The sequence below is a fragment of the Rhinoderma darwinii genome, chromosome 6, assembly GCF_050947455.1.
Source record: "Rhinoderma darwinii isolate aRhiDar2 chromosome 6, aRhiDar2.hap1, whole genome shotgun sequence".
NCBI lineage: Eukaryota > Metazoa > Chordata > Amphibia > Anura > Rhinodermatidae > Rhinoderma > Rhinoderma darwinii.
The window spans coordinates 49,104,707-49,118,167 of NC_134692.1; the positions used below are offsets into that span (position 1 = coordinate 49,104,707).

The window sequence follows — 13,461 nt, forward strand, 5'->3', positions numbered from 1 at the left end:
TGAGAGCTCAGCCGAAAACTACACGGGGGGAACTTGTTAATGATCTCAAGGCAGCTGGGACCACAGTCACCAAGAAAACCATTGGTAACACATTACGCCGTAATGGATTAAAATCCTGCAGTGCCCGCAAGGTCCCCCTGCTCAAGAAGGCACATGTACAGGTCCATCTGAAGTTTGCAAATGAACATCTGGATGATTCTGAGAGTGATTGGGAGAAGGTGCTGTGGTCAGATGAGACTAAAATTGAGCTCTTTGGCATTAACTCTACTCGCCGTGTTTGGAGGAAGAGAAATGCTGCCTATGACCCAAAGAACACCGTCCCCATTGTCAAGCATGGAGGTGGAAACATTATGTTTTGGGGGTGTTTCTCTGCTAAGGGCACAGGACTACTTCACCGCATCAATGGGAGAATGGATGGAGCCATGTACCGCCAAATCCTGAGTGACAACCTCCTTCCCTCCACCAGGACATTAAAAATGGCTCGTGGCTGGGTCTTCCAGCACGACAATGACCCGAAACATACAGCCAAGGCAACAAAGGAGTGGCTCAAAAAGAAGCACATTAAGGTCATGGAGTGGCCTAGCCAGTCTCCAGACCTTAATCCCATCGAAAATTTATGGAGGGAGCTGAAGATCCGAGTTGCCAAGCGAAAGCCTCGAAATCGTAATGATTTACAGATGATCTGCAAAGAGGAGTGGGCCAAAATTCCATCTAACATGTGTGCAAACCTCATCATCAACTACACAAAATGTCTGACTGCTGTGCTTGCCAACAAGGGTTTTGCCACCAAGTATTAAGTCTTGTTTGCCAAAGGGATCAAATACTTATTTCTCTGTGCACAATGCAAATAAATATATATAATTTTGACAATGCGATTTTCTTTTTTTTTTTTTATATAATCTATCTCTCACTGGTAAAATTAACCTAGCCTAAAAATTCTGGACTGTTCATATCTTTGACAGTGGGCAAACTTACAAAATCAGCAAGGGATCAAATACTTATTTCCTTCACTGTATATAAGAGGAGCAACATTGTTAGATATCCATTTGTTGGGCACACATTTTTAAAGTATTGAAACCTAACTCCACTCAAAACCTATAAATTCAGGGGTGACTGCTGTTATCCTTAATCCCTTGTTGCCACAGTAATTATTTTTATTTTCATTTTCATTTTTTTCTTCCCTGCCCCACAAAAGCCTTTACTTTTTTATTTTTTTGTATAAGATTTTTTTTCCTGAGTTGTGATTTTTGCGGCGGAATCGTAGCTTTTCCGCTGCAAACATCGCAACATCTGCTATTTGTTGCGGGTTTTACTTCCCCATTGAATTCAATGGGGAGAACCCGGAACCAAAAAGAAGCGATTATGCAAATACAATTGATATGCTGCGTATTGAAAAACTGCACCGCGGTTCAATTTCTGAGCGTTTTTTCTGCTTATCATTTACCCATCGTGTGGGTGAGATTAGTTAAAATGCCATAACAACCGTTATTACCGGCTGATCGTGCCGCGGGGGGGGGGGGGGCGCAATGGCTTGTTCGAGGGGGTGCTCCCCTGATTCTAACACTTTAAATGCCACGATCGCAATTGACCTCGGCATTTAAGGCGTTAAACGGGCGGAATCAAAGTGAACTTTGATTCTGCCCTGTGGAGTGAGCTGTCAGCTGTGTAATACAGCTGTCACCCGCTGTGTATGGAGTCCGTGAGATCGCACCATACTTCCCCTAAACCCTTATCACGTACAGTTACGTGATATTGCGTGAAGGGGTTAAGTAAATGTACAGTATCTGCTAGCTGGATCTGAGAAGTGGAGGTTAGTGCTATTCATTTTATTAATTAAGCTGTTACAGCACACATTATCTTAGGGTATATTCACACAGTGCAATTTTAGTGCAGTTTGTGAAACCACAACCATGAGTGGATTACAAAAAGGAGGAGAAGTAGAATTTTTCCTAAATACTTCCCCTCTCTTTATGATCATCCCCTGGCTGTGGCCTTAAAAAGTGCAAGATGATGGGAACAATCTCAGGTCTTTAGTGGAAACAGCACTTAGGGTATGTTCACACGGCCAAATTTCAGACGTATACGAGGCGTATTATGCCTCGTTTTACGTCTGAAAATATGGCTACAATACGTCGGCAAACATCTGCCCATTCATTTGAATGGGTTTGCCGACGTACTGTGCAGACGACCTGTTATTTACGAGTCGTCGTTTGACAGCTGTCAAACGACGACCCGTAAATTTACTGCCTCGGCAAAGAAGTGCAGGGCACTTCTTTGCCACGTAATTTGAGCCGTTCTTCATTGAAATCAATGAAGCACGGCTCAAGGTTTACGAGCGTCTCAGACGCCTCGTAAATTACGAGGAGGAGCTTTGAGGGTATGTTCACACGTAGTCAACCAAAACGTCTGAAAATCCAGAGCTGTTTTCAAGGGAAAACAGACCCTGCTTTTCAGACGTTTTTTACCAACTCGCATTTTTACCAACTCATTTTTTTACCAACTCGTTTTTGGAGCTGTTTTCATTGGAGTCTATGATAAAACAGCTCCAAAAACGTCTGAAAGAAGTGTCCTGCACTTCTTTTGACGAGGCTGTATTTTTACGAGTCGTCGTTTGACAGCTGTCAAACGACGACGCGTAAATAACAGGTCGTCTGCACAGTACGTCGGCAAACCCATTCAAATGAATGGGCAGATGTTTGCCGACGTATTGTAGCCATATTTTCAGACGTAAAACGAGGCATAATACGCCTCGTATACGTCTGAAATTTGGCCGTGTGAACATACCCTTAGGGTATGTTCACACGTAGTCAACCAAAACGTCTGAAAATCCAGAGCTGTTTTCAAGGGAAAACAGACCCTGCTTTTCAGACGTTTTTTTACCAACTCGCATTTTTACCAACTCATTTTTTTACCAACTCGTTTTTGGAGCTGTTTTCATTGGAGTCTATGAGAAAACAGCTCCAAAAACGTCTGAAAGAAGTGTCCTGCACTTCTTTTGACGAGGCTGTATTTTTACGAGTCGTCGTTTGACAGCTGTCAAACGACGACGCGTAAATAACAGGTCGTCTGCACAGTACGTCGGCAAACCCATTCAAATGAATGGGCAGATGTTTGCCGACGTATTGGAGCCGTATTTTCAGACGTAAAACGAGGCATAATACGCCTCGTATACGTCTGAAATTTGGCCGTGTGAACATACCCTAACGTGTGAAACGAGGCAGCTGTTAACAGTCTGTCTTTTCACACGTAACTGCCTCTCAGCGTGTGAACATACCCTTAGAGTAACTACATTTTTTGCACTCTTACATGTCAAGGTTCTGTGAAGTGCTTGTTAATCCGTGTAGAGTGCTTTTCCTAAGGGTATGTTCACACGGCCAAATTTCAGACGTATACGAGGCGTATTATGCCTCGTTTTACGTCTGAAAATACGGCTCCAATACGTCGGCAAACATCTGCCCATTCATTTGAATGGGTTTGCCGACGTACTGTGCAGACGACCTGTTATTTACGCGTCGTCGTTTGACAGCTGTCAAACGACGACGCGTAAAAATACAGCCTCGTCAAAAGAAGTGCAGGACACTTCTTTGGACGTTTTTGGAGCTGTTTTCTCATAGACTCCAATGAAAACAGCTCCAAAAACGGACGTGAAAAACGCCGCGAAAACGCCGCGAAAAACGCCGCGAAAAATGCGAGTTGGTAAAAAAACGTCTGAAAAGCAGGGTCTGTTTTCCCTTGAAAACAGCTCTGGATTTTCAGACGTTTTTGTTGACTACGTGTGAACATACCCTAAAGCAACAGAGGTCGCTACAAAAAAAAATGGACGCTGCACATAAAATCTACAGGGACATTATCACACTGGGCTCTTTGCAACTATAAATTATTACATTATTCTTTTGTTCAGTGACTAAAGTCACTTGCTTATAAGGCTGGGTTCACACGACCATGTTACGTCCGTAATGGACGGAACGTATTTCGGCCGGCACAGTGCATAGTTATGTACGATGCTAGGAGTCCCTGCCTCTCCGTGGAACTACTGTCCCGTACTGAAAACATGATTACAGTACGGGACAGTTGTCCTGCAGCGAGTCAGGGACTCCTAGCATTGTACATAACTATAATGCTAGGAGCCCTGCTCCCTCACAGTCTTCGGTCCGGGACTTCCGGCCGAAATACGTTCCGTCCATTTCGGACGTAACATGGTCGTGTGAACCCAGCCTAACTTTCCGTTCTGACTTCTGTTTGAACAAATGCCCTGGCAGATATACCTGGTGCACTTCAGACAGATTTAACTTCCCAGCCAGTGATATGACATAGACAGTTGAACGGCGGGGCATGGAGCCACAGTTTTCAACTTCATTTAATTTTATTTAAAAGAGGCACTTGCTAGAGATCCGGGGCATCAGATAAAAAATCCGGGGCATAATATAAAAAATCCGGGTCATAAGCCCCGAATGCCAAGTGCTAACGACGCCCCTGGGTGAAGCTCTGTTAGATCTGGTCATTTCTAATAATGCAGATCTTGTTGGGAATGTCAATGTTCGTGAAAACCTCGGTAACAGTGATCATAATATAGTTACATTTTACCTATACTGTAAAAAACAAACACAGGCTGGGAGGGCAAAAACACTTAATTTTAAGAAGGCCAATTTCCCCAGGATGAGGGCTGCAATTCAGGATATGGACTGGGAAGAACTAATGTCAAATAATGGGACAAATGATAAATGGGAGATATTAAAATCTACTTTGTATAATTATAGTGCAAAATGTATTCCTATAGGTAACAAGTATAAACTACTAAAATTAAACCCCACATTTCTTACACCTTCTGTAAAAAGGGCAATACAGGACAAAAAAGGGCATTTGAAAAATACAAATCTGAGGGTACAGCAGTAGCCTTTTTAAGTTATAAAGAGCTTAATAAAAACTTTAAAAAGGTAATAAAATCATCAAAAATGCAAAATGAAAGGCAGGTGGCCAAGGATAGTAAAACAAATCCCCAATAATTCTTCAAGTATATGAATGCAAAAAGCCAAGGTCTGAACATGTAGGACCCCTAAGTAGTGGTAATGGGGAGTTGGTCACAGGGGATCAAGGCAGAGTTACTAAATGGGTTCTTTAGCTCTGTATATACAACAGAAGAAAGAGCAGCTGATGTAGCCGGTGCCAGTGATGTTAATATATCAGTTGATATACTGAATTGGATGAATGTAGATATGGTCCAAGCTAAATTAAATAAAATAAATGTGCACAAGGCCCCGGGACCAGATGGGTTACATCCTAGAATTCTTAAAGAGCTTAGTTCAGTTATTTCTGTCCCCCTCTTCATAATATTCAGAGATTCTCTAGTGACTGGTATAGTGCCAAGGCACTGGCGCAGGGCAAATGTGGTGCCTATTTTCAAAAAAGGCTCTAGGTATTCCCCCGGTAAACTTAATATTAATTGGGGGGAAAATGTTTGAGGGGCTATTGAGGGACTATATACAGAATTATGTGACAATAAATAGAATTATAAGTGACAGCCAGCACGGTTTTACTAAGGACAGAAGCTGTCAAACCAACCTGATTTGTTTTTATGAAGAGGTGAGCAGAAGCCTAGACAGAGGGGCCGCTGTGGATATAGTGTTCTTGGACTTTGCAAAGGCATTTGACACTGTCCCTCATAGACGTCTAATGTGTAAATTAAGGACTATAGGCTTAGAAAGTATAGTTTGCAATTGGATTGAGAATTGTCTCAAGGACTGTATCCAGAGAGTTGTGGTCAATGATTCCTACTCTGAATGGTCCCCGGTTATAAGTGGCGTACCCCAGGGTTCCGTGCTGGGACCACTATTATTCAACTTATTTATTAATGATATAGAGGATGGGATTAATAGCACTATTTCTATTTTTGCAGATGACACAAAGCTATGTAATATTGTTCAGTCTATGGAAGATGTTCATAAATTGCAAGCTGATTTGGACACACTAAGTGTTTGGGCATCCACTTGGCAAATGAGGTTTAATGCAGATAAATGTAAAGTTATGCATCTGTGTACCAACAACCTGTATGCATTATATGTCCTAGGGGGAGCTATACTGGGAGAGTCACTTGTTGAGAAGGATCTGGGTGTACTTGTAGATCATAAACTAAATAACAGCATGCAATGTCAATCAGCTGCTTCAAAGGCCAGCAAAATATTGTCATGTATTAAAAGAGATGAATTCACTATATTTCAAAGATACATTCAATTGTGCTCCCACAACATAACAATTTTAAAGGATTCACTGGTGTGATATATGAGTAAAATATAACATTTATTTATAACTCTCTAAAAACAGGGGTACAATCACCACTGTGAAAAAGCCCCACCGTGTGTATAAAAACGTATTAAATAATAAACTCAATTGTGAACCTACTATATGAACACTATGTGAACCTACTATGAACCTACTATGAACACTGAGCTATAGTAGGTTCACAATTGAATTAGAACTCAGAGTTTATTATTTAATACATTTTTATACACACGGTGGGGCTTTTTCACAGTGGTGATTGTACCCCTGTTTTTAGAGAGTTATAAATAAATGTTATATTTTACTCATATATCACACCAGTGAATCCCATGTATTAAAAGAGGTATGGACTCGCAGGACAGGGAATATTACCACTTTACAATGCATTAGTGCGGCCTCATCTTGAATATGCAGTTCAATTCGGGGCTCCAGTTCATAGAAAGGATGCCCTGGAGTTGGGAAAAAATACAACGAAGCCAATAAGGGGCATGGAGAATCTAAGTTATGAGGAAAGATTAAAATAATTAAACCTATTTAGCCTTGAAAAGGGACAACTAATGGGGGACATGATTAACTTATATAAATATATGAATGTCACATACAAAAAATATGGTGAAATCCTGTTCTCTGTAAGGGCATGACCACACATGGCGGAATTCCTCCGCAACTGTCCGCATCAATGCCGCACCTAATCCGGGTTGCGGATTACGGCTGCGGATCTGCACAAAATGTGCAGAAAATTGATGCGGACTGGCCGCTGCGGACTGCAGGAAAAGTGCTTCCCTTCTCCCTATCAGTGCAGGATAGAGAGAAGGGACAGCACTTTCCCTAGTGAAAGTAAAAGAAATTCATACTTACCGCCCGTTGTCTTGATGACGCGTCCCTCCTTCGGCATCCAGCCCGACCTCCCTGGATGACGCGCCAGTCCATGTGACCGCTGCAGCCTGTGCTTGGCCTGTGATTGGCTGCAGCCGTCACTTCCACTGAAACGTCATCCTGGGAGGCCGGACTGGAGACAGAAACAGGGAGTTCTCGGTAAGTATGAACTTATATGTTTTTTTACAGATACATGTATATTGAGATCGATAGTCACTGTCCCGGGTGCAGAAACAGTTACTGCCGATCGCTTAACTCTTTCAGCACCCTGGACAGTGACTATTTACAGACGTCTCCTAGCAACGCTCCCGTCATTACGGGAGCCCCATTGACTTCCTCAGTCTGGCTGTAGACCTAGAAATACATAGGTCCAGCCAGAATGAAGAAATGTCATGTTAAAAAACCAATACGCTCCGCACCACACATAACATGTGCATGACAGCTGCGGACTTCATTGCGGAACTTAGAATCTCCATTGAAGTCAATGGAGAAATTCCGCCATGAGTCCGCAACCAGTCCGCCACTGCTCCGCAACAGACAGAGCATGCTGCGGACACCACATTCCGCTCCGCAGCCTATGCTCCGCAGCGGAATTGTACGCATCGTGTAAACGAACACTGCGAAATTAAAGTGAAAGTCAATGGAGAAACGGCTCCGCTGCGGATTAACGCTGCGGAGTGTCCGCAGCGGAATTTAAGTGAAAATCCGCCATGTGTGAACCCGCCCTAAAACCTCCTCAAAAAACAAGGGGGCACTCCCTCCGTCTGGAGAAAAAAATTTTCAATTTGCAGAGGCGACAAGTCTTCTTTACTGTGAGAACTGTGAATCTATGGAATAGTCACCGCAGGAGTTGGTCACAGCAGGGACTGTAGATGGCTTTAAAAAAGGCTTAGATAATTTCCTAGAACTAAAAAATATCAGCTCCTATGTCAATGTGTAGAAAATTTTTCCCTTCTCTTTTCCCATCCCTTGGTTGAACTTGATGGACATGTGTCTTTTTTCAACTATGTAACTATGTAACGTATACCTCAGATGGAAGGCTGCAACGTATCTAATTGTACAGGCATTACAGGTGGGTTGTTGGGAAGTATATTTGTGGTGGGAAACTGCCTGCTGTAGTGTGTGTATGTGAGGAGGAGCTTAAAGAGGCTCTGTCACCAGATTTTGCAGCCCCTATCTGCTATTGCCTGTGATCGGCGCTGCAATGTAGATTACAGTAACGTTTTTATTTTTAAAAAACGAGCATTTTTGGCCAAGTTATGACCATTTTTGTATTTATGCAAATGAGGCTTGCAAAAGTACAACTGGGCGTGTTGAAAAGTAAAAGTACAACTGGGCGTGTATTATGTGCGTACATCGGGGCGTGTTTACTACTTTTACTAGCTGGGCGTTGTGTATAGAAGTATCATCCACTTCTCTTCACAACGCCCAGCTTCTGGCAGTGCAGACACAGCGTGTTCTCCAGAGATCACGCTGTGTCGTCACTCACAGGTCCTGCATCGTGTCAGACGAGCGAGGACACATCGGCACCAGAGGCTACAGATGATTCTGCAGCAGCATCGGCGTTTGCAGGTAAGTCGATGTAGCTACTTACCTGCAAATGCTGATGCTGCTGCAGAATCAACTGTAGCCTCTGGTGCCGACACGATGCAGGACCTGTGAGTAACGTCACAGATCTGCACTGCCAGAAGCTGGGCGTTCTGCAGAGAAGTGGATGATACTTCTATACACAACGCCCAGCTAGTAAAAGTAGTAAACACGCCCCGATGTACGCACATAATACAAGCCCAGATGTACGCACATAATACACGCCCAGTTGTACTTTTACTTTTCAACACGCCCAGTTGTACTTTTGCAAGCCTCATTTGCATAAATACGAAAATGGTCATAACTTGGCCAAAAATGCTCGTTTTTTAAAAATAAAAACGTTACTGTAATCTACATTGCAGCACCTATCTGCTGCAATAGCAGATAGGGGTTGCAAAATCTGGTGACAGAGCCTCTTTAACCAGGCTGCGCTGCCAGCTGGAGGGGGGTCCTCATTGCACAGTCATGGGGAGAGCTTCCCTGGCCAGTGCAGAGTTGTCGCCTGGAGCGGGAGACCTTGTTGTTGGACTGGGGGGGGGGGGAGGACAAAGGCCACAATCCCAGAGAGTGTGCAGGCAAGGGAAACTCCAGTGATAACTGTCCATATATGGATAGTTACGTCACTGGAGGTTCCCCAACATATATGTTTACTGGAGGCCAACAACGGATGCCATACGATGGCATCTGTAATTATAGGCTATTAAAACTATATGATTTTTTTACTGGATTCTCCATATAGAATAGTGTAGTAATCTATGATATTCTATCCTGCAAACAAAAAAAACTGTATAGCCGACTTATACTGCCCGATGGAGGCCAAATGGACAATTCTTTGGCCTCTGTCGGTATAATAGGTGTCTATGGGTACATTTGACCTATACCCCGGAAGCTTTCCCAATGCATATGTCAAACGTACAGGAAAAATGCAGTGTGAACAGAGCCCTAGTGTTGGGAGATTACGCTGGCTGCCTTAAAGAGAGTTATTCCAATTTCTCTAATAATTAATTAAGAAGGTTCACCAAATAAAAACATAAACTTTTACCCTATAAATGAGCAAATCAATATAAGGTAACATAATGACTTATTCAATGAATTCAGAATGTTGCTGAACTGGATGTTGTAACATAAATACACATTATTGAATGTGGCAGTCGCTAGCACCGGGCCTCCCCATGGGTCCCCCCATAAGTGTTATGTGCCGGTCGGCATGGGTCCCCTCATGCATTGGTCCCTGTAGGAGCCGCTATGACTGCTATAGTGGAAAAGGGGCCCTGAGAGGATGGGGCCCTTGACAATTGCACAGTTCCCCCCCTAACGTCGGCCCTGACCGTGGATCAGCAAGCTTGTGTCTGCGATGCTGCATTTATTAGCACTGTAAGATAGTGCACAGTTACATTAAAAGGGTAGATGTGCAATTGTTTGGTGTGACGTTACCAAGGACCTCCATCCATGATTAGTATTTCAGTGAACGGTTTGAACATATCAGCATATGGACTTACACCATAACGGCTTAATGTATGAGAAAAGTGTAACTTTTTTCTAAAATTGGGAAGATCAACCAACTTGCCCCTTACTCGCTAGATGTTCCTAGAACCCCACCTAAATGACATGCTATAAGGCAGATGTCCCCTTCCTTTTCTAGTTTCCTAGCCACTTTCAAATCCTTAAGGTAGTATTAAGCCAAAAGTTTGCTAAAGATATGACTGTAGGATAAAGTTTTTACTCTAGCAGTAACTGCTAGTTATATTGATCTGACTCTAGTCCTAAGTTCTAGTAATGATATGAAGTTCCTGGTAATACTTGTTCACAATAGTATCTGTAGCTGACAATAACTGGTAAGCCACAAGCAGGGGGCACAAGAGCCACATGTGGCTTTCAATCCACTGGTTAGAGCACACTGCCTTGAGAGCCGTCCGCCTTGGATAATCTCTACTTGTTAAAATTGTCTCTTCTCTGATCAGAAAATATTGTCCTGCTAGAAGCCCTAGATGTAATCTGTGGGGAAACTTAACAGTAAGTGTTTCATTTCCCTACAGTGCCACCACAGGAGAATTTAAGAATCACATAGTACCTCTTCAAATCCATAAGTTGTGTAATGTAGGACAGGTCTTCCAGAGATTCTTTGTAACTGGTCTCTAGCCTGGCCAAGAGATGAGGATCCTGAACAGAGGACCCCCCTCTATTAACGCAGAAGTCCATAATATGGTATATGAACATGGGATCTCTAAACTAGACAACCCTTTTAAGGCTCAAAAAAGCAAAAAGCAAAAAAATTTATTGCATTTCTTATTTTTCATTTGTAAATCAGACAGCCGTGTTTGCTGAAATGCTCATCTCTTTATAGCAATGTTATGGAGGTATATAGTAAGAGCATACGTTTATCTAAAATCTCCCAACACAGCCGGGGATATATCCTATCCAAGTACAAACATATTTTCACAGGGTAATATAAAAAAAAGTGGAAGAGTATATAGTAGGCAGAGTAGAACACTTCTATTCAGCCGTGCGGGTGGATGCAGTCAGAGTAAATAACCCTGTGATTGTGAGCTTGAACTAATTCTAAGTTGCCTTGTAGCCATATCAATTTTGCTATCTCCTGTCTTGATGGGGAAGAAAAGAGAAACAACCTGTACTAAGGGAATTTTAAGAGGTGAGGGAGTCCCATATTAAGGATTAAAACAGGGCCCAGTTCTGGTGCTGATTAACCTCACAACACCCTTAAAGAGACCCTCCAGTTATACATAAAAACATAAACGTAACTGGGGAATGCATAGTTAATATATCTAGTGCCATCCTTTTCACTTATTGTGCCACTGAGCCGTGGATTCCTCAACCCTTCTTCTTTCATCCAAGATGACTACAGCGCTTCTCACACAGCTTTTATACATTTTAACCCACGGTATTTAAAAACACTGCAATAAATAGTTTGTATTCCATCTTCGTGGTCACAGACCCGTTTTTGCAAAACACATCACTAGTGTTCACCCAATAGCACGGCTTGCCACGAACACACTATCAGAGAGCAGCAGCGCCGATAAGGGATCACCATTTTTCAGTGAATTCTATTCATCTCAGACTACAGAAGGCACACTGTGCTTTAATAGTCTGAGACACTCTACCCTGCTCTTGGATTGGCCAGCAACGCTCATGGGAATCAGCGGATCGGCGGCACAATAAGCGAAAAGGAGGGCACCAGCTAGATTAACTATGCATGTCCCAGTTAAGGTAACATATTTATGTAAAACTGGAGGGTATATTTATTTATTTTTACTGGGTTTAGTATATAAAACCTATTGCTACCTGGAAACCATCAACAAGATGCAGATCGAGCTAGAACTTTAAATGCACAATGGTGTGTATTGCAAATATAATCCACCAGCAGCAGTTAGCTGCATGTCGATGAAAGTGAGCAGAATTAGGGCATGCCCACACGTGGCGGATTTCCTCCGAAACTGTCCGCATCAATGCCGCACAGAATCTTCGTTGCAGATTCTGCGGCGGATCTGCCCAAAATGTGCAGTAAATTGATGCGGACTAGCTGCTGCGGACTGCGGTCAAAGTGCTTCCCTTCTCTCTATCAGTGCAGGATAGAGAGAAGGGCCAGCACTTTCCCTAGTGAAAGTAAACGAATTTCATACTTACCGGCCGTTGTCTTGGTGACGCGTCCCTCTTTCGGCATCCAGCCCGACCTCCCTGGATGACGCGGCAGTCCATGTGACCGCTGCAGCCAGTGATTGGCTGCAGCCGTCACTTAGACTGAAACGTCATCCTGGGAAGCCGGACTGGAGACAGAAGCAGGGAGTTCTCCGTAAGTATGAACTTCTATTTTTTTGACAGGTTGCTGTATATTGGGATCGGTAGTCACTGTCCAGGGTGCAGAAACAGTTACTGCCGATCGCTTAACTCTTTCAGCACCCTGGACAGTGACTATTTACTGACGTCTCCTAGCAACGCTCCCGTAATTACGGGAGCCCCATTGACTTCCTCAGTCTGGCTGTAGACCTAGAAATACATAGGTCCAGCCAGAATGAAGAAATGTCATGTCAAAAAAGCAAGACGCATCCGCAGCACATATAACATTTTCATGACAGCTGCGGACTTCATTGCGGAATTTAGAATCTCCATTGAAGTCAATGGAGAAATTCCGCCATGAGTCCGCAACCAGTCCGCCACAACTCCGCAACAGCCCTAGCATGCTGCGGACACCAAATTCCGCTCCGCAGCCTATGCTCCGCAGCGGACTTTTACGCATCGTCTAAACGAACACTGCTAAATAAAAGTGGGAGTCAATGGACAAACGGCTCCGCTGCGGATTAACGCTGCAGAGTGTCCGCTGCGGAATTCAAGAGGAATTCCGCCACGTGTGGCTTTGCCCTAAAAAGCATTATGAAGATGTATTACAAACATATTGACTACATAGCCACTGTTAATAAAAAGTAAAACTCTACTTTAAATACCCCAGAACCCTCTGCTTATTATTATTATTATGGGAACATATATGATGGTTAAGGTAATGACTGTACTAATAACACTATATTAGGGAATTTCCCTAATATATTAATGTACTAATTAAACAAATCTCTTGGAATTATGTTTTTTTGTTCAGTCTTTTTATTTCCTTATATGTAAACACCTATGTATTCACATGGAAATATAGGTACATTTCTGCTACCCTGCATGTTCATATATTGCTATGTTATTTTAAAAAAATTACAGGGGGATTCT

At 43.0% G+C, this 13,461-nt stretch overlaps 1 protein-coding gene across 24 annotated transcripts in view; it reads right to left on the bottom strand.

The window, feature by feature from the left end:
* UNC80 (unc-80 subunit of NALCN channel complex) overlaps positions 1-13,461 on the bottom strand; it is a 186,052-nt gene that overhangs the window by 141,896 nt on the left and 30,695 nt on the right. The window lies entirely within an intron of this gene.